Source organism: Sus scrofa, chromosome 10 (assembly GCF_054392235.1).
Source record: "Sus scrofa isolate SSC_HxYL_T2T_F1_AM1 chromosome 10, Sscrofa_HxYL_maternal_Yorkshire_Landrace_v2.0, whole genome shotgun sequence".
Taxonomy (NCBI): domain Eukaryota; kingdom Metazoa; phylum Chordata; class Mammalia; order Artiodactyla; family Suidae; genus Sus; species Sus scrofa.
Window position 1 is genome coordinate 5,070,633 of NC_139392.1, and position 25,154 is coordinate 5,095,786.

General features: G+C 37.4%; 1 long non-coding RNA gene across 1 annotated transcript in view; it reads right to left on the minus strand.

Moving 5' to 3' along the window:
• Positions 1–381: 381 nt before the first annotated feature.
• LOC102166515 (uncharacterized) overlaps positions 382–25,154 on the minus strand; it is a 291,152-nt gene continuing 266,379 nt past the window's right edge. The window contains exons 3-4 of the long non-coding RNA XR_014817255.1: positions 2,881–3,143; positions 382–2,062 (exon numbers count right to left, since the gene is read on the minus strand). This is a non-coding gene — a long non-coding RNA (uncharacterized LOC102166515). The remainder of the gene's footprint in view (positions 2,063–2,880; positions 3,144–25,154) is intronic.

Genomic DNA, 25,154 nt, shown 5'->3' on the forward strand with positions numbered 1-25,154 from the left:
AAGTGATTTTTGAATAAGGGATAAGTGGCAATTAAAAGTTTGGCATCTGGGGAAGTTGCTCTTCTAAGACATATGGTTAAGGTTCTGTAACCACAAATACTTGTATTTTTAAAATCATTTTGTACATTTGATTTAAACACAGGATTTTCCTTTCTATGTAATCCACGATATGGCCAAAGTACATTATTGTGAGGTTGCACCTGTACCATTTGTACTGATGTTAAAAAAATCATGAATGTCACATATTTTACCAATGTCCTTAATTATTATTAGCAGGTGTTTTCAACACACAAATACTTCTCTATCATATATAAGGAATTTTATGGCTCTGGATGCACTAGTAAACATTTGAAGAAATTGATTACTCCAAGGCATGAATGGTTGTAGCTCTTAGAGCTTTATTTGAGATCTAATTTTATTCAGAATTGTCAAAAGTAAATAACTACTGATTGAATTTGGGCCAATATTCCAGAGACATATGACATTATTACAAAAAGAAAAATAATGCACCTCTAAGAAATCACATTCTATTTACACAATGGAATTTGTAACATCTTGACTGATAGAACAGTTTAGAATGTTATGCACATGGCATTGGATATATCTGTGTATATATGTATAGAGATATCTTACTTGTAAGATGCAGACGTTAACTTCTGCTAATTAATAGGAAAATTTAATTAAAGGAATATCAAGTAGCTGCAGAAATGTGGGGAGAAATGAAAAAGCTGGCTCAAGAATGGGATTCTACATGTTCAGGCAGAAACACATGGGAGAACCCTGGTAAAACCTGGGATACTGAGCCTTTAAATTCTGATCAGCCTTCTCTGTTCAGTGGAAGAGGTCTCTCCATTCCCAACAGAAACAGCAACCACAACAACAGCAGGATTCACCTCACCATGTACAAGAGTGGTTTCCCTGGCCCCAGTGGTATCAGCCTCTCTCCCCACAGTAATATGTTTCTTTCCAATTTTGCATCAGGGAGGACAGACTATACTGGCCTCCTCTAAGGTGGTTGCCATGCAAGATATTTCTGATTCTTCCTAAAATCTAGTCCATCACCTCGCTTTCTTCTAGATCTATAACTAGACACAAGTCACCACAGTCCCTAAGCATGGAACCCAGGAGTAGGTGTGGTAGACCTCAAAGGACTCTTAAATTTTCTAATTTATGTAGACAAATATAAGAGGAACATGTGTGGGAATGGCTAATATGGTGTGTGGTAATGGTGTAAGAAAGATATGGTTGGACAGGCCAAATTTGGTAATACAGGCTCACTAAACAGAGATTGTGTGCTCAGTGTTGCAGACCAGGAAGTCAGAAAGAAAGAAAGGTTAGGGCTAGGGTTAGGGTTAGGGCTAGGTTTAGGGTTGCAGATGGGCTGAAACAGGGACCAAAAATTGTTTCATGGTGAGTGCATTGGAAACACCCAATCTGTCTTGGTTTCATGTAGAGGAAGGGACTCAAAGGCTAAGAAAGACTGGCATTTCAGGGTTGTATTTTTCCCTTCCCACATAGACACTCTTCACTGAGAGGGTCCAGAAGACATACCTTGTACCACTACTGTCTTGGCCCTGGGGTCCTTGAAGAGCTCGGTGATTGTTCTCTGCACAGACCATGCCGTCAGAACCACAGTCTCTGAACAGGGAACTCAAAATGCAGTGAGAGTGACTAGGTTCCTGGGTGGCACGTGGTGGTGTTCACCTGCCGAATGTGGGATGAGTGTGGTTGTGATGGACAGAGGAGGTGTCAAACAGCCATCAGATAAGCTGATTCCTGCGGATCTATGGCTCTGGCTTGCTGATTCTGGTGTTCCTAGAAGCTGTTTCATTTGGTTCCTCTTAAAACCAAAAAGGAGGCACAGTGTCGAGTGGGCCTCTTTGGTCTTTGGAGGCAATGGAATTCTCATCGGGTGTGTTACTCCGGCCCTTTGACCAAGGGACTAGTAAAGCTGCTAGTTTTTAAGTAGGGCCCAGAACAAGAGACAGTTTTGCAGTGGGTCCAGGTTGCTTTGCAAGCTTTTCGGCCACTTCAGCCACATGATCCAGTAGACCCAATGGTGCTGGAAGTGTTAGTGGAAGACAAAAAAGCCATTTGGGCCCCCAAGGTGAATCGCAATGCAAAGTCTTAGGATTTTACAGCAGACCCCTGACATTCTCTGCACATCTGTATTTTGAGAAGCAGCCCTTAGCCTTAGAGCCCGAATGCTTAATGATGGGCTGTGTAACTGGAGCCGCTCATCATGAACTTGGCATGATCTGACCTACAAGGCCAATGCCACTGGATGTACACAGCAGTGTTTCATCATCAGACTGAAGGGGTGGGTGTGTGACAGGACCTGAGCAGACCCCGAAAGCCTTACATTACATGCAGAAGGGACCTGATGCCCATGGTCCCCAGTCCTGCTGCACTGCCGTCTCCCTCCCAGCCCGCACCCTGGCCTCATGGGGAGCTCCCTAAGATCAACTGACAGAGAAAGAGAAGACTCAGGCCTGGTTTACAGATGGTTCTGTAGACACAAAGATGACATTTGTACACTACAGCCCCTTTGGGGAACATCCTCAAAGGACAGAACTTTAAGCAGTGAACAGGACTATTCGTATATACGTATGTACGTATACATATACACACATGCATACACACACGCACACCCCTCCCAGTTCTTAGTTTTAGGGAAGAGAAAGCAACTTGTGCTGTTTAAACAGAAAAGAATGAAGTACAAGGATATTGAGAGTACGTGCAGAAATGTGGGGAGAAATAAAGACGAAGCCTCAAGACTAAGTTTCCGTTACAGTGACGCAGTCATGCCATAAATATGATCTGATAAAAGAAACAAACGAAAATACGCATTATTGCTGCCTCAAAAAGTCTTCCACTCACCCCAGTGCTGCCTCCAGACATTCCTTCTGCTCATTTCCACCAGCCCTGAAAGCTAGAGGCCTTCATTTGACCTCTGCCAATAAAAATGGATTCCAGTTGAAGTTTTCTTTTCTTCCCTTTTTTTATTTAAAATCATCAGAGGCAACCCAAGGAACTTTCCTCCTTTTCTTTTACTTCTGGCAGAGGTAAATCCAATTAGTGGATTCAGATCCCAGCAGGTGGTTTGGCTGCCTAAGGGGCTGAGGAACCATGTTTTGTGCACCCTGGTTTGGAGAGAAAAGGCCAGTAAGTGTTAGCAATTATTACAAATAAAAGCAGGAGTGACGGGAAGGTAGAAAACCCTACCACCGGAGCTGGTATCTTTTTTATGATGGCATCCGGAGACAATATGGACAATATCTGTGCATCAGAATAAGGTACTTGTGCTAATGCCGAGGGCCATTCCCTGTAAGAGACACTCTTGGGAGCCTTCAGCTGGTAGAGATCTGGACCATGTGCCACAGGATCTAATGGATTCATCATGAATGATGATTTGTTGTTTGTTTGTTTTAGGGCTGTACTTGCGGCATATGGAGGTTCCCAGGCTAGGAGTTGAATCACAGCTGTAGTCCCAGCCACGGTAACATAAGATACCAGCTGTGTCTGTGACCTATACCACAGCTCACGGCAATGCCAGATCCTTAACCCACTGAGCAAGGCCAGGAATCAAACCCACGTCCTCACGGATCCTCGTCGGGTTTGTTATCCACTGAGCCATGATGGGAACTCCTAATGACAAATTTTGTTCTTAGAAGTAAGGGGCTAAAAATTCAAAAGCCAAATCTATACAAAGGTTGCCCTTATGTTTAAAAATCTAACCACTCTATATTTTCTTGTTCGAAAATTTTCAGTGCTAAGATAGTGTGACCATGAAAACAGATTTAGAATCCAAGTGAATGCTGTCACGTTTCTGACTAATGATGGAGAATTCATGTGCAGAAAAGACCCAGTGGTTAGCAGAGTCACTGTGCCGCTAGCTTGGACAACACAGAAAAGTATCTGAGCCGTGATGGTCAGATGATTGAATATCTAAGCTCCACTCCCTCCTGGGTGCACAGTGGGCAGGTCCTTCAGACAGATGTTGTCTCAGCTCTTCTGATGCTAAAAAAACATCTCATCAGCAGACTTCAGGGCAGCACAGCATGAGCACACTTGCACTGATGTGGCACTCGGGGCTTGCAGCCAGACGCTGCCCTCCTGTGGCTGTCCTTCCAGGAGCTCAGGGCAAGGCTGGCCATGCCACATCCCGTTGGGATGGTCTTCACTGCAACAGGGATGACACGGTATTCTTTACAGAAAAATAAATCTGACTTGACTAACATTCCCTATCGTAACCGCACAACACGCCTTCATTTTAAATTATAAAGTGCCATGCTATGCCTTTTAGGTCGACTTGTAAAAGGGAAAAATATACAGAATCACTTATTTCAAGATATATTGTATTCACTGAGTTGTACAGAGCAAATCAATTACAAGAGCAAAAGGATGTTTTGTCTCGAGAACGTTGATATTTTCACACCACACACTGATGACAAGTTCATTAAAAGTCACTTAGTGACCGATGAGAAACACTCACATTTTCACTCAATTTTATGATCATTAAAGCTTAGGTGTTAGTATTTTTCACTGTGGAATATCTTCTTAATATCCAATAATTGATGTCTGTAGAATAATAGACAACTGTTTAGAGAAACATCTGCTGGGAGAAAGGAAGTTGGGGGTTATCGAGATGTTGGAAATGCAGTTGAAAGGTTTTTAGCCTCACAACTCAACAAAGCCCTCTGGGCGTGATTACTGAAAGTGTACAAAGATCCAGGCATCTACTCCACCTGGCTAATGTTGCCACTGTCCAGAATCTTACCAAGAAAAGCACTTTTTTTTTTTTTTTTGGTCTTCTTAGGGCTGCATCTACATGTGGAGGTTCCCAGGCTAGGGGTCGAATCATAGCTGTAGCTGCTGGCCTGCGCCACAGCCAGCCAGATCTTAGCTTCCTCTGTGACCTACACCACAGCTCACCTCAACGCTGGGTCCTTAACCCCCTGAGCAAGGCCAGGGATCAAACCTGCATCCTCATGGATACTCGTCAGATTTGTTTCCCCTGAGCCACGATGGGAATTCCAAGAGAAGCACTCTTGAAGCTAGTATTTATCTGACTAAAAAGTAGCTTTATTCTTGTTTTCAGAGGACATTCTGGATACTTTGGCGATAAAGATTTAGATGACAGGATTGGTGACCAGAACTGACTTCAGATACAGCATACCCTTCTAAAAGCTGACGCAGTCAAGCAGAACATTTAAATAAAGAGAAGAATATCAAAAGCTTTATAAATACAAATAAGTCCCTTCAGCACCTCCCTATCTTCCTTTTATACAGAGTAATGAGAGTGATGCTGTCAGATAAGATTTTGAAAAATAAATTTGAATCATGAATACATTAGAAACACATCTGGCAAGGTAAAATCTAGCAGCTTTTTAAATAACATTTACATTTGATGCAAGTATTTATTGAATTTTGCGATATTTATTAAGATGATCATTTTTCATGATTTGACTTTTTTAAAAATAATGTGTTGTGACCCCTGTAGTCTGTGTTTGCTTGTTCCTAACAAGACAGCCCCCAAATACAGCTATTAATCAAAGGAAAGAAGTGTTAGTCTTGACTTAATGTTTATTTATATTAGAAATCAGCTGCATTTGCAATAATATGAAATTGTCAGTCAACTAAAGCGTTTTCTTCATTTTTGCCTAAGAAATTATGTTTAGGTTTTATGTAAAAATATTTGTAATTCTTGTTGACACATGCTACAGTATGAAATAATTTGTTGTTTTCAAATAACTAGCATTTAGGAGTTAGTAAAAATTGATAAACTTTTTAACTCACTCTTTAGTAATCATTTTTCTTTTTATATTTTATTTTCATTCTACTGTTATATATGATTAAAAGACAATTTTATACCCATATATACAGTAAGTGCTTGCATTTATTTATGTCTATAGAAACATATATGGGTATATGTTTATGTATCATAAATCAATCAAAAATCTAATTCATTTAAAAATTTATGCTTCATATTTTCTCTGATTTAATGGCAGAGTCTCACATGTGGTAAAAACCACACACAAACGATGCCGTTGCACAGATATTTACAATGATGCAACAATTTTACACAGATCTAATTTAACCTTTCAAAAATATTCTTCTAAATAAAATTTAAATTCATAGTGTATGTTCAGGATTTTCCTTGATGATTTTATTGGGAATTCTAAGAAATATAAAATTACATTTGTAAAGATAAATATTTTTATAATATTTTCTTTGTAGTCATGAGTATGCTACATCTACAGATTTAATGATTCTCATAGGTATCTTTTTAGATGTTATATATTGAATCACTTTTCATTTTCTAACTGGTTCTTACGGCTTTCCTACTTCCAGTAGTGAGTATAGTATTGGGCTCTATTTTAATGCACATTCCTCCTGGTTTCAGCTAGACATGCTTTATCACAGTCGAGCATAAACCTGTATCCCTGGCTTATTAATACTTTTTATTAAGAGATATTAGCAGGCTATACTACTGTAACATAAGAACTGCCCATATGAGACAGTTTAATTAATTATGTTTAAGTTAGTCCAGGAGGTCAGTCACTATTAAATGTAACAGATACAGTCTTTCAAAAATATTTTAGAGAGTTTGAAAGGCATAGTTTAAAAAATATACTACTGGTCTATCCTAGATATTTGTACATTCAGAAACGCTTGATGTAGTAAATGCTTGGGTTCTTTATTTTATTTCATTTATTTTTTGTCTTTTCGGGGCCATACCCATGGCATATGGAGGTTCCCAGGCTAGGGGTCAAATCAGAGCTGTAGCGACCAGCCTATACCACAGCCACAGCAGCTCTGGATCCAAGCTGCATCTGTGACCTACACCACAGCTCAAGGCAAAGCTGATCCTTAACCCACTGAGCAAGGCCAGGGATTGAACCCACTTCCTTATGGATACTCGTTGGATTCCTTAACCACTGAGCCATGATGGGAACTCCTTGGGTTCTTTATTTTAAAGTTCTACTTAGAAATAGCCTCTTGAAGGTAGTTAGTATGACATAAAAATGCAGGCAACTTCTGCATAGGTTCACAACAGTAATGTCCCCAAGGCATTATTTTGTTGCGGGTTCTGATAGACAAGGAAAACAACTCAAACCTTGAGTGCCTAGGTCCACTTCCTCCTTTAATTCAGTCCTGTTTTTTCCCCTGAATTCAAAACTTTACCGTCCTCAACCCAATTCCTCAAATCATGAACTTAAGCCAAAAGGGAGCTAAAATTTTTTTCTTCCTTCCTTTCCCCATCAAGCGTGGCTCATTCTATCTTCTAAATATTCCTTCATCATTTTTTTAACTCAGATATCTTGTACCTTGTCTTATTTTTGTGGGTTTCTAATTTGACTGTTACAATCAATTTATATCGGGACCCCTGACCTTTAGCTTTCCTTACTGTATGCCTTTCACTTTATGTGCAAAGTAAATCTGTTTGTCCTCATTCTTCTTAGAATCCACTTAGGAACTGACAGAAGCCTGTCTGCAAGACATATCAAGCCCTATCCAGTCTCGCACTATTATCTCTCACCTCTTTATCACATTTTTGTTTTGATATTACTGGACTCCTGAAGTTTTTTTTAATGCACAGGTCGCTTTCCTTAAGTCAACTTGTACCTTTTGTTTCATCTCTTCTTTGATTTTTTTCTGATCCTTATTCTTCCACATTAGGCTGCGTTATTTCCAATTGTCGGAAGATTTCTTTGGCAGCTCTGACCTATCTTAGACTCCCCAGCCTATCCTAAGGATCTCTTCTGCCATCTTGTTATTTGTCCTTTTGCTGTTCCTTGTGTTTCTCATCACTTTTCCAGCAGGTTCCCCTGCACCCCCTTTTAGATCTGTGCACTGGCTTATTTAAGTGATTGCTTTCCAGTTGTGATTGCCTCCATCCTATTTCTTACTTCTTTTTATTTAGAGAATCCCATTCAGTATTTCTTTGAGAATGGGTTCTCTTTTTGCTGTCCTCTTTTCCTACAGTTGGAGAAAGTCTTTATTTCTCCTTCTATTTTAAATGATATGTTTGCTGGGTAGCATATTCTAGGCTGCACATTTTTCCCTTTTAGAACTTTGAACATACCTTGCCACTCTGTTCTGGTCTCTAGTGTTTCTGTAGAGAAATCAGCTGATAGCCTTATGGGGGTCATGGTGTACCAAACGTGTCTGCTTCATCACACGTAACGTATATCCATCTGTGGTACGTGGCTTTGCCTGTTCCACATCCTATGATAAGCTCCCTTGGGAATGTCAGTGTCGATGACATAGAGCATCAGCTGACGCAAAGGCAGTTGTCATGGTTTCACAGTTAGGTTGCAAGGAGCTTCCCCTTTATTCCTATTTTCTCCTCATCCTAGTCTTTCCCTTCATGTTTACCCCAACGTGTTCATAACATCCTTGGGTCTCTCTCAACCCATAATATCTGAATTGAGATATGTTTATTTACTTTGAAAGATCTATCAACTTTTCCAAGTAAATTGCGTGTAAAAACTAAGAAGACATAACTTTTTACTCCTTTAAAGAAAAAAAGTGCTAACATTTCAACTTGAAATTGTTGATGAGGTATAAATTTTTGTCTGGGATGAAAGTAGATTATAAAACAGAATATTCAAGTTATGTCAAAATGGCAGTTAACTAATAGGATAAGAGTTAAAATCTGTCAGTTGATAGCTATATTGAGAAATGATAGGTCATGGAACCAAGTTTCTGGTGTCGAGTACATTATTATTTAATCAAAAATAGAAAATCCTCTCACTTAAATTCAGATATAATGATAAATTATGTTCTCTTTTGGCATAACCAAACAAATGTTTTATTCTAACTGTTAGATTGTGAGTGACACATCTTTGAAATATGTTAAATATAGGTAAAAGGAAGGATAATACCAGTGACAAATGAAAAAAGAAGTTGGCTTCATTTTCCTCAGAGTAATAATATAAAAGATGACCTAGTAGAATTTCAAAATATTTTTTTCTTTATAAAATTAGCAGTTGCAGTCTTGAACTTTTATCTCAGAGAAATTAAGAATTGCGTTCACAAAAAAACCTGTACACAGATGTTTAAAACAACCTAATTTCTAATAGCCAAAACCTGAAAATACTGAGATGCTCTTCAGTGGACAAATGAATAAGCAGATCACTGTGGACCATCCCTCGTACGAACTACTACTCAGCAATAAAAAGGAACAGGTTAGGAGTTCCCTTTGTGGCTTAGTTGTTAACGAACCCAACTAGCATCCTTGAGGATGCAGGTTTGATCCTTGGCTTTGCTCAGTGGGTTAAGGATCCAGTGTGGCCACGAGCTGTGGTGTAGGTTGCAGACGCAACTCAGATCCCTTGTTGCTGTGGCTTTGGTGTAGGCCAGTGGCTACAGCTCCAATTGGACCCTAGCCTGGGAACCTCCATATGCTGCAGGTGCGGGCCTAAAAAGACAGTTAAATTAAATTAAATTAAGTTACAGTAAAATAAAATTAAAATTAAATAAAATAAGATGGAACAGGTTCAGAGTTCCCATCATGGCTCACTGGTTAATGAATCTGACTAGGAACCATGAGGGTGGGGGATTGATCCCTGACCTCACTCAGTGGGTTAAGGATCCTGCATTGCTATGAGCTGTGGTGTAAGTTGCAGACATGGCTCAGATAGTGTGTTGCTGTGGCTCTGGCATAGGCCGGCGGCTATAGCTCAGATTAGACCCCTAGCCTGGGAACCTCCATGTGCAGTGGGTGCGGCCCTAGAAAAGACAAAAAAAAAAAAAAAAAAAAAAAAAGAACAGGTTATTTACACGTGTAATGACCTAGATGAACCTCCAAAAAATTAAGTTCAGTGAAAAAAAAGTCCACCCCCAAAGATTATACTTCGGGTAATTCCATCCAATAACATCTCTATACCCTTGAAATGACAACATTACATAAATGGAGAACAAACTAGTGGTTTCCAGAGGGTCATGGGATCGTGGAATGGGACGGAAGTGGCCATGGCCATGCAAGGGCCGTGGGAAGGATCCTTGTGATGGCAGAAATGTTCTGTATCCTTGGTGCTGCTGAGATTGCACTTAGTTCTGCAGATGTAAAAGGCAACATGGCATCTCACTAATCTTTCTTACAAGTGAATTTGAAATTATAAAACAATAAGTATTTGAATTTAAAAAAGGTAATTCTATTGGTGATTAAAGAAGGGTAAGGAGAACTTCCATTCCTCTCTAGTGATATGGTCCTTAAGGCATACAGCGAAGAACTGGGAAGTGGTATGTGCTTTTAACTCAAAGGACACATACATGTGAATGAGGAAGATGTGATTTAATCTTACACTTTTTAATTTTAAAAATATATTATTCCTAGAAAAGGCAAAAAGACAAAAAATATATTATTGAGACTATTGATGACAAACTGTCTTAAATGTCAGCTACATAGTTTAAAAAATAAGATAATATAAACTTAACTACACATCAAACAACTTATCACATTAAGTACTGTTGTAATAATTAGTTACATGATTTCAACATGTTTATAATTCTTTTTTTTTTTAACCAATAACAATGCTAACTTTTGGTAATCTTTCACTGTCCTGGAAACAAATGCAGAGAAGGAAGTGGCACCAAATAAGTTAGTGTTATTAACTACAAAATTGACTGTGTGAGATATTTTGCTAGTTGGCAATAATATAACAATAAATATGTTTTCTGCTATTGAGGATCAATACCTGAATAATAAGTGCCAAAACAACTATGAATATAGAGAAAGTATAAAGTTACCTGATGTGAATGTCATGCATTATGAAGTGAGAAGGGGTGTGAGTGTGCAAATAATTACTATTAATGACAAATCAATATCTAAGGTGAGATTGTTTCTTTTAAAACCTGAGGTAGTGTAATAGTCAAATGAGTTGAGATATTGCTCTAATTAAATCACATTAGATATTCTAGGATATTAATTATACTTTAAAAAGCATATTTGAAATTTGATTTAAAATTAAGTACCCTATGAATTCCCATTGTAGCTCAGAGAAGAACCTGACATAGTGTCTGTGAGGATGCAAGTTCAATCCCTGGCCTCGCTCAGCGGGTTAAAGATGTGGCATTGCCATAAGCTGCGGCATAGGTCACAGTTGTGGCTTGGATCTGGTGGTGCCCTGGTTCTAGGCTGGCAGCTGCAACTCTGATTTGACCCCTAGACCAGGAATGTCCATATGCCCCAGCTGTGGCCATGAAAAGAGGCAAAAGTTAAGTGCTATAATCACTTTCAACCTGTTAACAAAATATTGGAGAAGGAATTATTTATGGTAAAACAGCTGTGACTTGAGTCAGAAATTTAAAATTTCCTCATCTGTTTTATATGTTATTTTTATTTGAAATATGTTTTGAGATATTCATGATTTACTTAATTCATTACATGTTTCTCCAATATTACGATATGTGCAGGAATAATCACTGATGAAATCCACTTACTATTTGGCAATTGTTTACGAAATGTCAAACGCTGGTGTAAGTGGCTAAATCATATATATGATGCCTACTTTTCACCTTGCTTGGTAAAGCTTATAGCTTATTTTTATTTTGCAAATGATAAACTGGTCATTTTTGTGTCAGGGTAGACTCTAGTGAGTGAGGCAAAAAGCTAGGGTAAAATAACCCTAAATTATCTTTTCTTCCCACTCTAATGGTATGTATGCTTGAGAATATGAACTATGATTTATATGCATTAAATCAGATTAGTCCATAGGAATTTGTAATATATAATGGGATAAGTAAATAAAATCCGAGATTATTAGGAAAATATCTCATCCACAAAATTAATGTTATATGTACTAAAGTCTTTTATCATTCCATCTAGTAGACAAAACCTGCCCTAACTAAATGAAGTGAGGTAATGAGGAGACCTCCTAATCTATTTGTGGGATTTAAAAAAAAAATAAGAGCCCATTTTATTATTATTATTATTATTGAAGTACAGTTGATTTTCAATGTTGTGTTCATTTCTGGTGTCCAGCAAGGTGATTCGGTTTTCCGACTGTCATCTTAAGCATTGATCCATATCAAGTTCTCATTGAGCATCACAGAAAACCAGCCCCTTTCCCAAAGACCAGACCGCAAGAGATTAGTCTTTCACAAATTGATGATCACTTCTCAATTCACACCTGATCTCCATGTGTGGTCAATAAATATTTACAGTATTCCTTCAGAGAACTGCACTATTTCACCCAGTCATTGATATGGTCATCAGCATACCAGAAGACTGCTGAAATAGACAGGACTTTGTTTTTTTTTTTTATTTTTTTATTTTATTTTCCCACTGTACAGCAAGGGGGTCAGGTTATCCTTACATGTATACATTACAATTACATTTTTTCCCCCACCCTTTCTTCTGTTGCAACATGAGTATCTAGACATAGTTCTCAATGCTATTCAGCGGGATCACCTTGTAAATCTATTCTAGGGTGTGTCTGATAAGCCCAAGCTCCCGATCCCTCCCACTCCCTCCCCCTCCCATCAGGCAGCCCCAAGTCTCTTCTCCAAGTCCATGATTTTCTTTTCTGAGGAGATGTTCATTTGTGCTGGATATTAGATTCCAGTTATAAGTGATATCATATGGTATTTGCCTTTGTCTTTCTGGCTCATTTCACTCAGGATGAGATTCTCTAGTTCCATCCATGTTGCTGCAAATGGCATTATGTCATCCTTTTTTATGGCTGAGTAGTATTCCATTGTGTATATATACCACATCTTCTGAATCCAATCATCTGTCGATGGACATTTGGGTTGGGTTGTTTCCATGTCCTGGCTATTGTGAATAGTGCTGCAATGAACGTGCGGGTGCAAGTGTCTCTTTTAAGTAGAGCTTTGTCTGGATAGATGCCCAAGAGTGGGATTGCAGGGTCATATGGAAGTTCTATGTATAGATTTGAAATAGACAGGACTTTGAACTTCCACCATATCACAGCAGAACAGGCTGATGTAGATTTCTGCGCTGTGAAGAGTGTCCCAGTGTCAGGTCAAATGAATTCTTAATATCCTGTCAGAATCACCAGATGACTCTGTGATTTCAGGGAAATTTTCAAAGACCAAGCCCTTGGAGGCCAAGTGTTATACTGATAATACTTGCATTATTCTAACCACTTCAGAAAGTAAAAGGCTGGTGGGCGTATTCTCCTCTTGTGGTTGATTTGTGCCCTTTCCTGTTGTGTGTTCTAAGTTTACAGTTAAGACCTGAGACATCAGTTGTAGTAAGGAAGGATACCCCATGTTACTGTTCTTTCGGGTCAAAATTATATCAGGAAATAGATTCAGAGCGCCCCTCTTTCTATGGTGTCTCTTAGTTACTCTTTCCAAGATTGTTAATGAAAAACAAGACATCTTTTTATCTCTTCCCCTGTTCTGGAACAAAACCACTGACTCCTGAATTGATGGCAACATACGCTGCATGATTAGGTCAGCACTAGCTCATAATGACCACTGGGTGCCAGCTTGTCCTTTTGTGGTACCTGATTAAATGGGCCCTTCCCAAACGTAACCATGGGTTGAGGGTACAGACCTTGTCATTGCAGCTTTATCCACTCAGAAAATTCCGGGCAGAACTGCCCACTCCAGAATTCTTTGATACAGTAGCTGGACCACTTAAGATGATCAAAAGTTGGAGAAGTAATGGGATCTAAGTCTTAAACTTGTCCAATCCTTGTGGGCAACTAGGAATAATTACTTTATGTATTGAACCATAGGTGATTTCCATTGAGCTTTAGAGAATGCCAAGTTCCTTTTCTAGGAAGATAAGCATTTCTTGATCATGAGCAATTCAAAATTCACCTTTCACTAGAAGGGTTGGCTATGATCTTAGAAGGCTGATTCTCTCAGTTGATTAAATATAGTAATACGCATATATTAATACACATAAAACTTTCAGATGAAATACTCTAAAATATGTTGCTTATTAGTATATATATATATACAAGTATGTTATTATAATTATTAGAATACATATAAATAACATATATGCAAAGATAAGATTAAATACATGAGTGTAGAAGCTGTTGCTTAAAAAGTATAAATGCATTGTCCAAAGCCACACAAAGGTTAATGATGACAGGAGTGCTAATTTTAATTTTCTAAATCTAAACAAGTTTTTCTTTTAAACTACATGCATATATACTTTGGCCTCTGTGTATGGAAAGTAGAAATGTTCAATGTTAAGTAAACATATATAAATTTTACTTAACTGATAACCACTACTTTTCTCCTATATAACATGTGCTTTTATAATATATTTTAAAACTATTTTATACACTATGTAAAAGTTCTTCTCACATTTGGATTATACTCAAGTTTAGAAATGGATTATTCAAAAAGACTCCTGAGCAATGATGCTGAAATACCATGTTTAATGTTATTATCAGCATAAAGAAAAAGAACATTACCTGCCTAAAGCAATGCTTAGTATTGTTCAGTTTTATTTGATAATGAGCTAAATGTCATGGGAACCATAAATCATTACTTCTCATTATGTAGAAAAGGATATTGTAATAGATGATATTTCTTAGTTGAGAATTTTTTTTTAATAGTGTTTATGGTGTTCCCATTGTGGCTCAGTTGTTAACGAACCCAACTAGTATCCATGAGGTAGATTCCTAGCCTTGCTCATTGGGCTAAGGAACCAGTGTTGCCCTGAGCTGTGGTGTAGTTCACAGATGTGGCTTGGATCCTGCATCGCTGTGGCTGTGGTGTAGGCTGGCAGCAACAGCTCTGATTAGACCCCTAGCCTGGGAACCTCCATATGCCACAGGTGTGCCCCTAAAAAGACAAAAGACAAAAAAATAAAATAAAATAGCAGTTATTACTTTCCCTTGGATTCAATTATAGTAAATTTGGAATATTATAAATTTCAGAAAAAGCAGCAATGTATGGAAATTGTTGCACAGATTCTGAAATTTTACTGCTCAGGTACACATCCAGGCTCCAATATTACAAGAGTAGGATCTGATAAAATGTGGGGTTTGTTTCTTTTTTTGTTTCTGTTTGCTTTTTTTTTTTTTTTAAGCCAGCTTCATATTTTTCACCTGTAAAACTGGAAAAATAAGAATACACACTTCTAGGACTGATGGTTTATTTGAATAAAGTGATCAACATGGAAATTCTTAAAGAAAATGTCTGATATTGAATATGTTACCCTAGAAAATGTAAGAGAGATATCTAGATTATTTTTCAGTATTGTAAAATATAAAAATAGATTCCTTTTTATATTGTCACAAAAAAGTTTGATAAAACAGTGTAGTATTTTTAACAGCTTCATTTTATAAATTAGAACTCACTTTTTCCTCATTCTATTAATACACACATTTTGTTATTTTTTTAAATTTATATTTTTCTTCCTATGGCCACAGCTGTAGCTCATGGAATCCCTGGGATAGGGATTGAACCAGAGCTGTGGCTGAGGCCTATGCCACAGCCATGGCAGCACCATACATGAGCCACATCTGTGACCTATGTCACAGCTCGTGGCAACACCAGATCCTTAACCCACTGAGCAAGGCCAGGGGTCAAACCCACATCCTCATGTAAACATCAGGTTCTTAACCCACTGTGCCACAACGGGAACTCATTATTTTTAAATTGAATTTCAGATTCACAAACATTGGAATTTGGTTTTTAAAAATCTGGGAGTTCCCACTGTGGGGCAGTGGGAATGAATCTGACTAGGAACCATGAGGTTGTGGGTTCAATCCCTGGCCTCACTCAGTGGGTTAAGGATCCGGTGTTGCCTTGAGCTGTGGTGTAGGTGGCAGACATGGCTCGGATCTGGCATTGCTGTGGTTCTGGTATAGGCCGGTGGCAACAGCTCCAATTAGACCCCTAGCCTGGGAACCTCCATATGTCACAGGTGTGGCCATAAAAAGACAAAAAAATCTACTTGAAGAAGTTTCTATCCTGGTGCAGCAGAAACTAATCCGACTAGGAACCAAGAGGTTGCGGGTTAAGGATCTGGCATTGCCAGGCGCTGTGGTGTAGGTCACATGGCTTGGATCTGGCATTGCTTTGACTGTGGCATAGGCAGGTGGCTGTAGCTATGATTAGACCCCTAACCTGGGAACCTCCATATACTGTGGGTATGGCCCTAAAAAAGCAAAAAAAAAAAAAAAAAAAAAAAAAAAAAGATAATAAACAAAAATAAAAATCTGCCTCTTATTTCCAGATGCAGTGGATTATAGAAAATTACCATAAATTTAATCTTCTCTTATGTTATTAGACAATTGCTTATAAGAGCTTTAAAAATATTCGCCATTCACTTGCTTTGTAGATGAAAGTTACGAAAACATGCTGATGTCTATTTTTTATGCATTATACTTACTAATGTTAAATAACTGCCATAATACAATGAGTATTAGAGTGAAGTTTTGGCAGGCAGCTATGCTTATGACTATACCAACAGCAGTGCACCTGAGTTATACTTTTGAATAGAAAGAACACAAAGTTTATGAAACTTTAAAACATTGCTATTATTTATTCAAGTAGGTAATTGCCATTGAACAATTTTAAAAACATTATCGAGTTTTACTTTCTTCAGTTATATAAGAAAACTATTTTAAAGCGCAAAAATATTAAATGTATAGCTTAAAGGGTTGTCACAATTTAAATAAACACATTATTATTGTAACATCTGAGATCAAATTATATTGTCAGCAACCTATATGTCATGCTTGCCACTCACAATTATTGAGTCAAACTCTTATCACCATAAATGGCTTTATCTGTTATCAATCTTTATATAAATGAAAATATATATTGTGTAGCCTTATTTATGTCTTCTCTTACCAAATAAAATATTTGGGAGATCTATCAGTAATGTTATAAGGAGCAGCAGGTCATTCATTTCTTTCTCTTTAGTTTCTCATTACAAGAATATTCTAAAGTGTAATTATCAATTCTGCTGATGGATACTTGGGTTGTTCGAATTGGAGGCTTTTGTGAATTCTGCTGTCAGAAAAGTATTTTACATGGATGCATTTTGCGCATTTATATGGTGTTAATTTAGATACGTGCCAGGGATAGACTGTTTGGTCTTAGTGTTCCTGTGTTCTGCTTTGATAGATGCTGCTAATCCGTTTTCCAAAAAGGTTGCAGCAGTTCACATTCTAGGCAGCAGAGTGTGGAAGATCTGGTTGTAGCACATGTTCTTCAACTCTTGGTACTTTCAGCTTTTAAAACGGCTATTCCGGTGAGCATACAGCAGTATCTTATTGTGGAATTAATGTCTATTTTCCTCTGTCCATTTGCTTTCTGACCATTTAAAAATTTCTTTGGTTGCCTGCACCTTTCATCTTCTTCTCTTTTTTTCTTTCTCCTAGCTCCCCTCCTTATGATTATAATTATTAGAGACTATTATTTTCAAAAGCTGAAAGATGCAAAGACCACTGGGAAGGAAGCCTGCAGCCTGACAAAATCAGATTTACAGACCCGAGAGAGCCACATGGGGACTCCAAAAGAACCAGACAGTACCACTCCAGAGAGATTAGGCAAGCATCTTTCCTGAGGTTTGGCTTCTCACCAAATATGTCATAAGGGAGTCTACAGGAAGCAGGAAGCAAGGTCATAAGGTCATAAGGTCAGGGTGATTTAGGGATGGAGTTTCAGCAGTAATAGATGGGACGGGTAAAGGGCTCTATAGGAAAGCAAAAGTCATTAAAAGAAAAAGTATGACGGTAAAATATTTCACAGTTGCTGCAGGACCTTGGGAAAAACAATGCTTCTAGTGAATTTGCAGCTGGCTTTAGCTGTGTTTGTCCCTCCATGTAGTTAATGGCAGGGCTGATTTTTCCCTTTTTCAGTCCAAGTTGGTTTTCACTCTTTTAGTCACAAAGAGGCTTTCACGCTTTCATCATGTAGTCTGGATACAAATCTGTTGTTTTATGCAATAGGACTATCATCTCCCATTCTCTGACTTTTCTTTTTCTCTTCTTAAGATCTTTTGAGGATTTTAATGAAGTGGAATTCATGCGTTTTTAGTTCACGGTTAATGCTTGGTGTGTCCTATTTAAGAAATTGTTCCCTATGCAAAGATCATGAAGGGTTCTTTCCTACATTGTCTTCTAGATTTGTTAATTTACCTTTCACATCAAGTCTACTATTCGCCTGGAATTGATTTTTGTGTATAGTGTAAGATAGGAATCTAAATTATGGGAGTCATCTTTTTTCATCTTTACATATGAATAGTCATATTGTCCTACAGTATTTCCTGAGAAGATTATTTTTCATTTTGTTACAATGGTTCTTTTTTCACAAGCTGGGTGACATTATATGCAGGTGGGTCTGTTTCAATACTAAATTATTTTCCGTAGGTCTTCTTAGCTATCCTTCTACCAATATTATTCCATTCTAATTGCAGGAGCAATATGCTAAGTTTTGAGACTAGCTGATGTTAAGTCTCTAACTTTGTTCTCATCTTCAATTGTATCTTCAATTTTCTTTGCCAGTTTGCAACACAGGCGCATGTACACATGCACACACAGGCACACACAGACACACCCTCTCACATACATCACTAGAAGTGATGGGTTGATGATCATTGGGATTGCATTGAATCTATAGGCATCTGTGTATCAATTTAAAGGTATTTTCCAATTTTAAAATATTCATTCTTCCAAACATTGAACATGAAATGGTGCTTTTTAAACTGTCTTTATTTTTAATTTCTCATAATTGTATCTTATGACTCTATGTCGAGATCTTGCCTATTTTTATATTTATTCCTAGATTTTAATTTTTTCATAATTGAAAGGTAAATGATATTCATTTTCAAATCATTTGTTTCCAGAATATAGCAGTGCAACCACGTATTGCACACTGGTCTTTAGGTATCTGGCCAAAGAGATTGATTAACTCTAATAGACTTTCACAGAGTCTTTTCACATTTCCTGTAACACACTTGTATCAATGAAAGTGAATGTCTGTGTTTTCATAATGTTTAGTGGCATTAAATACATATATACATAATGTTCTATTATCACCACCATCCATTGCCCAAACTCTTTTCATTTTGTAAAACAGAAACTCTGTACCCATTAAACACTAGCCCCCCTTCTCCCATTTTCCTCAAACCTTAGCAACTATCATTTATATTGTTATGAATATTCGTGTATAAGTATTTCTTGGAGAACATGCGTTCAGTTCTTTTGTGTATATACTGGAAGTGGAATTATGGGATTATATGGTAATTATGTTTTTAATCTTTTTGATAAACCATCACACCATTTGCCACAGTGGCTGTATTATTTCAATTCCTACCAGCAGTGTGTGAGGCCAGTTTATCCACATCTCGATGTTTTTTTGTTTTTTATTTCATTTATTTTTCTGCTGTACAGCATGGGGACCAAGTTACACATGCATGTATACATACTATTTCCTCTCATTGTTGTGTTGCGATGTAAGTATCTAGACATAGTTCTCAGTGCTACACAGCAGGATCTCACTGTAAATCCATTCCAAGAGCAATAGTTTGCATCCGTTAACCCCAAGCTCCCGATCCCTCCCAGCCCCTCTCTCCCCGGGGCAGCCACAAGTCTATTCTCCAAGTCTATAATTTTCTTTTCTGTGGAAAGGTTCATTTGTGCTGTATATTAGATTCCAGTTATAAGTGATATCATATGATATTTGTCTTTCTCTTTCTGACTTACTTCACTCAGTATGAGAGTCTCTAGTTCCATCCATGTTGCTGCGAATGGCATTATGTCGTTCTTTTTTATGGCTGAGTAGTATTTGTTTTTTGTGGTTTTCTGTTTGTTTCTGTGTTTCTTTTTGTAGCCAACACAATAGCTGTCTGATGTTGGTTTCGATTTGCGGTTCCCCAGTGATTACTGATGTTGACCATTCTTCATGTGCTTATTGGCCATTTGCACATTGTCTTTGGAGAGATATCTACTCTCTCTCAGGTCCTTTGCCTGTTTTTGAATTGGGTTTTCTGTTTTTGAATTTTAGGTGTTCTCTATATATTTTGGATATTAATCCTTAACCAGATATATATTTTAGAGGTTTTTTCTCATTCTGTGGGTTACTTTTTTTACTCTATTTTATTTGAAAATAGAGTATTTTTAGAGCAGTTTTAGCTTCAAAGCAAAATAGAGCAAAAGGTACAAAGATTCCTCACATACTTTCTGGCCATATTCATCCATAAACTCAACTATGATCAGTATCTCCCACCGCAGTGGTACATCTGTTACAATTGATGCGCTGACACTGACACATCATTATCACTGAAAGTCCATAATTTTCATCATAGATCAGTCTTGGTGCTGTGCAATCTACAGGTTTGGATAAATTTATAATGACATATATCCATCATTATCGTGTCCCACAGAGTACTTTCACTGTCCTACAAATCCTCCCTTCTCTGCCTAATTATCCCTTCCACTCCCTAGCCCCTGGCAACCTCTGATCTTTTTACTGTCACCATAGTTTTGCCTTTTCCAGAATGTCACACAATTGGAATAATATAGGCTATAGCCTATTCAGACTGCCTTCTTTCACTTATTAAAATGCATTTAAGTTTCCTCTATGATTTTTCATGGCTCAAGACCTCATTTCTTTTTTTTTAGCTCTGAATAATATCCAGTTGTTTGGATGTACCTCAGTTTATGTATCCATTCACCTCTTGAAGGCATATTCATTCTTTGAAGCTTTGACGATAACAAATAAAGCTGCTGTAAGCATTATAGGCATATTTTTGTGTGGACATAAGCTTTCAAGTCCTGTGGGTAAAGGCCAAGGTGCACAATTACTGGCTGGTATGGTAAGATTATATTTCATTTTTTAAAGAAACCCTCAACCCTCAAACTGTTTCCAAAGTGGCTGTACCATTTTTCATTCCCCCCAGCAATGAACGAGAGTTCCTCTTGCTCCACTTTCTTGCCAGCATTGGGTGTTGCCAGTCTTCTGGATTTTGGCCATTCTAATACATGTGCAGTATCTTGTACGTAGTATGTAGGTACCTCATTGTTTCAATTTCTCTGATGACATGATTGGAACATCTTTCTACATGCCTCTTTGCCATATGTGTATGTTTCTTTGGTTAGATGTCTGTTCAGATCTTCTGCCCACATTTTGATTGGCTTATTTTTTCTTATTACTGAATTTTTTATAAGTATAAGAGTTTTTTTATAAGTATTGGGTAACAGTCCTTAAGGAAATGTCTTTTGTAAATATTTTCTACCAGTCTGTGGCTTAACTTCTCATTCTCTTGTCAATGTATTTCACAGAAGAGTTTTTTATTTTAGTGAAATCTAGCTTGCTAATTCTTTCTTTCATGGATCTTGACTTTGACGTTGTATCTAAAAAGTTATCAAAAACCAAGTTTATCTAGGTTGTCTCCTGTGTTATCTGTATACATTTTATAGTTTTGCAATTTACCTTTAGGCCTGTGATGGATTTTGAATTACTTTTTATGAAAGGTGTAAGATCTTTTATGCCTCGTTGTGGTTTTTTTGTTGTTTTTTATTTTTTATTTTAGCTTGTAAGTGTCTATGTGTTCTGGACCATTTCTTAAAAAACACTATCTATCTTTGCTACATGGTATTATTGCCTTTACTCCTTTGTCAAAGGTCAGCAGACTCTATTTATGTGGGTCTATTTCTGGGCTCTCTATTCTGTTTTGTTAACTGTCTATTCTTTTACCAGCACCACACTGTCTTGTTGACTGTTGCTCTATCATCAGTCTTAAAGTTGGGTATTTAAAGTCCTCCAACTTTATTCCCTCCAATATTGTGTTGGCTCTTCTGGATTTGCACCTTTCCATTTGTATCACAGGGTCAGTTTGTCAATATTCAGAAAATAACTTGCTGGGATTTTGATTGGGATTGCGTTGAATCTATAGATCAAGTTAGGAAAAGTTGCTATTAACCATATGGAGGGAGTTCCTGCCGTGGCGCAGTGGAAATGAATCTGACTAGGAACCATGAGGTTGCAGGTTCGATCTCTGGCCTTGCTCAGTGGGTTAAGGATCTGGCATTGCCATGAGCTGTGGTGTAGGTCACAGACGCGGCTCGGATCCCGCGTTGCTGTGGCTCTGGTATAGGCTGGCAGCAACAGCTCCAATTAGACCCCTGGCCTGGGAACCTCCATATGCCGTGGGCACAGCCCTAAAAGGACAAAAGACCCCCCCGCCAAAAAAAAAACCAGTATGGAGTCTTCCTATCCATAAAATACTTTGATTCCATTCATTAGCATTTTATATTTTTGCTCATATAGATCTTGTATCTATTTCGTTAGATTTATACTGAAGTATTTGATTTTGGAGGTGCTTATGTAAATGTTATTATTTGCTTCAAGTTACATTTGTTCATCATAGGGATATAAGAAAGAATTGACTTTTATATGTTAACCTCACAGCCTGAAACTTAGCTATAGTAACATTACTTGCAGAAGGGTTTGTTGGTCAATTCTTTCAGATTTTCTACCAACCTAATAAAAGTACTCTTAAAGAGGATTTTAAGAGAATACTGTGAAATAATTGTACACCAAAAAGTGGATATCCTAGAAGTAGTGGAGAAAAGTCTTACAAATACACAAATCACCCAAACTGAAAAACAAAGAAAAGATAATCTAAACAGATATGTAAAGGTTTCCAAACAAAAAATCCAGAATCTGATGCCTTTGCTGGTGAATTCTACCAAACATTCAAAAATTAACACCAATCAGTCTCAAACTCTTGGAGAAAGAGGAGGTGGACACCTCCTGTTTCATGCTATGAGGCTAGCACTACCCTTATACCAAAACCAGGCAAAGAGTCCACACAGAACGAAGACTACAAATCAATACCCTTTAAGAATAAGGATGCAACAATCCTCAGCAAAGCACTAGTGAATCAAATTTAACAGTGTGTTAAAATAAATATATACTGTAATCAGGTGGAATTTATTCCAGAATGCCAGAATAGGTCAATATAAGGTCAATCAATGAAATAAGCTATATTAATAGAACAAAGATTAGAGCAATCATCTCAATCGAGCAGAAAAAGCATGTGGCAGAATTCAACACTCTTTCATGGTAAAAAATATTCAAAAAACTAGGAAGATAAGTAGAATTCCTGAACATAGTAAAGGTTATTTATGAAAAACTTCTAGCCAATATCATGCTTAATGGTGATAACTGAATGCTTCCCCCCAGAGAAAAGGGGCAAGACAAGGATACATGCATTGCTATTATTCAACAACATACTGAAAGTTCTAGGCAGTAAGTTCAGATGATTATTCTCTATCCAGGAAATGAATAATCCAAAAAGGAAATTAAGAAAACAATTCCACAATAAAAATATCTAAAAGAATAATATCCAGGAGTTCTCTGGTGACTCAGTGGATTGGGGATCCAGCATTGTCACTGATGTGGCTCTGGTTACCATTGTGGCACGGGTTCAATTCCTGGCCCAGGGAACTTCTGCATGCTGTGGGTATAGCCAAAAATTAACCATAAAAATAAATATCCAATAATTAATTCAATCAAAGAGATGAAAGACTTCAACATAGAAAACTACACATTTTTAAAGTAAAATTTTTAAAGATCTGAATTAATGGACTGTCTGTGTTCATTGATTAGAAGACTTAAGAGTGTTAAGACATCAATACTAGCCAAAGCAATCTACTGATTCAGTGTAATTCCTGCCTTTTTTTTTTTTTTTTTTTGGCCTTTTAGGTTTATACCCATGGTGAATATGGAAGTTCCCAGGCTAGGGGTCGAATCAGATCTTCAGCCACTGGGATACACACAGCCACATACACATGGGATATGAGCCATGTCTGTGACCTACACCACAGCTTATGCCAATGATGGATACTTAACTCACTGAGCAAGGCCAGGGATCAAACCCACATCTTCTTGGATACTAGTCAGGTTCTTTACCACTGAGCCACAGTGGGAACTCCCCTTATCGAAATTCTGTTGGCCTTTGTTACAGAAATGTAAAAGCCAATCCTTAAATCCCTTTGGAATAGCAGAGGATCCTAAATAAACAAAATAATATTGAAAAAGCACAAATTTGGAGGAATCAAACTTCTTGATTTCCAACTGACCATAAAGGTACAGTAGTCAAGCAGTGGTACTAGCATAACAATGGTCTATAGATTTATGGAATAGAATTGAGAGTTCAAAAATAAATCTATTTATGGTAATTAATTTTTATAAAGGATGCTGAAACTATACATTGAGGAAATAGGAATCTTTTAACAAATGATTCTTAATATCCAAATTGAAAAGAGTAAATTTTAACTCCTAACTCTTACTGCATATAGAAATTAACTAAAAATGGACCACTAACCTAAATATAAGAGCTAAAACTAAAAGTCTTTTGATAAAATGCATAAGATTTTGGCAATATCTCTCAGGTATGATACCATAAGCATGAGTAACCTTAGATTTGGCAGTATCTCTCAGGTTTGACACCATAAGCATGAGTAACAAGAGAAATACATAAATTACAATTCATCAAATAAAATAACTTGTGCATGAAAGGATATTTTTAAGGATGTAAAATGGAAACCTACAGAATGGAAGAAATCATATTCCATATAAAGATTTAATATCCTGAATATATAAATTCTGCTTCCAATTCAACAACTAGAAGACAACCCAATTTTAAAAATGGTCAAAGGAACCGAATAGACATTTCACTAAAGAAGATACGGAAACCTCCAACAGCATATGAAAAGATGGTCTTTGTCATTCGCTATTAGGAAAATGTGAATGAAAACCACATTCTACTTCAATCCTAGAATGTCTCTAATTTAAAAAAAAAAAAATGTGTTGGCAAAGTTTGGAGAAAGTGGAACCTTTGTCCATTGCTGGTAGACATGTAAAGTTGGTCCTGCCACTTTGGAAATAATTCTGGCACTTCCTCAAATGGTTAATTTGAGAATGACTCAACAATTCCATGCTTAAGGATAGTCCCAGGAGATCTTAAACGCATATCTCCAATAAAAGCTGGCATGCAAACATTCACAGTAGTGTTCTTCATAAGAGCCAAAAAGTGGCAACAACTGAAATGCCCATCAAATGATGGCTATTCAACAACGTACGGTATATACACACATGGGATATCATTCAGCCATAAATAGGAGTGAAGTACAGGATGCATGCTAAAACATGGATGAACCTCAAAATATTATGCTAACTGAAAGAAGCCA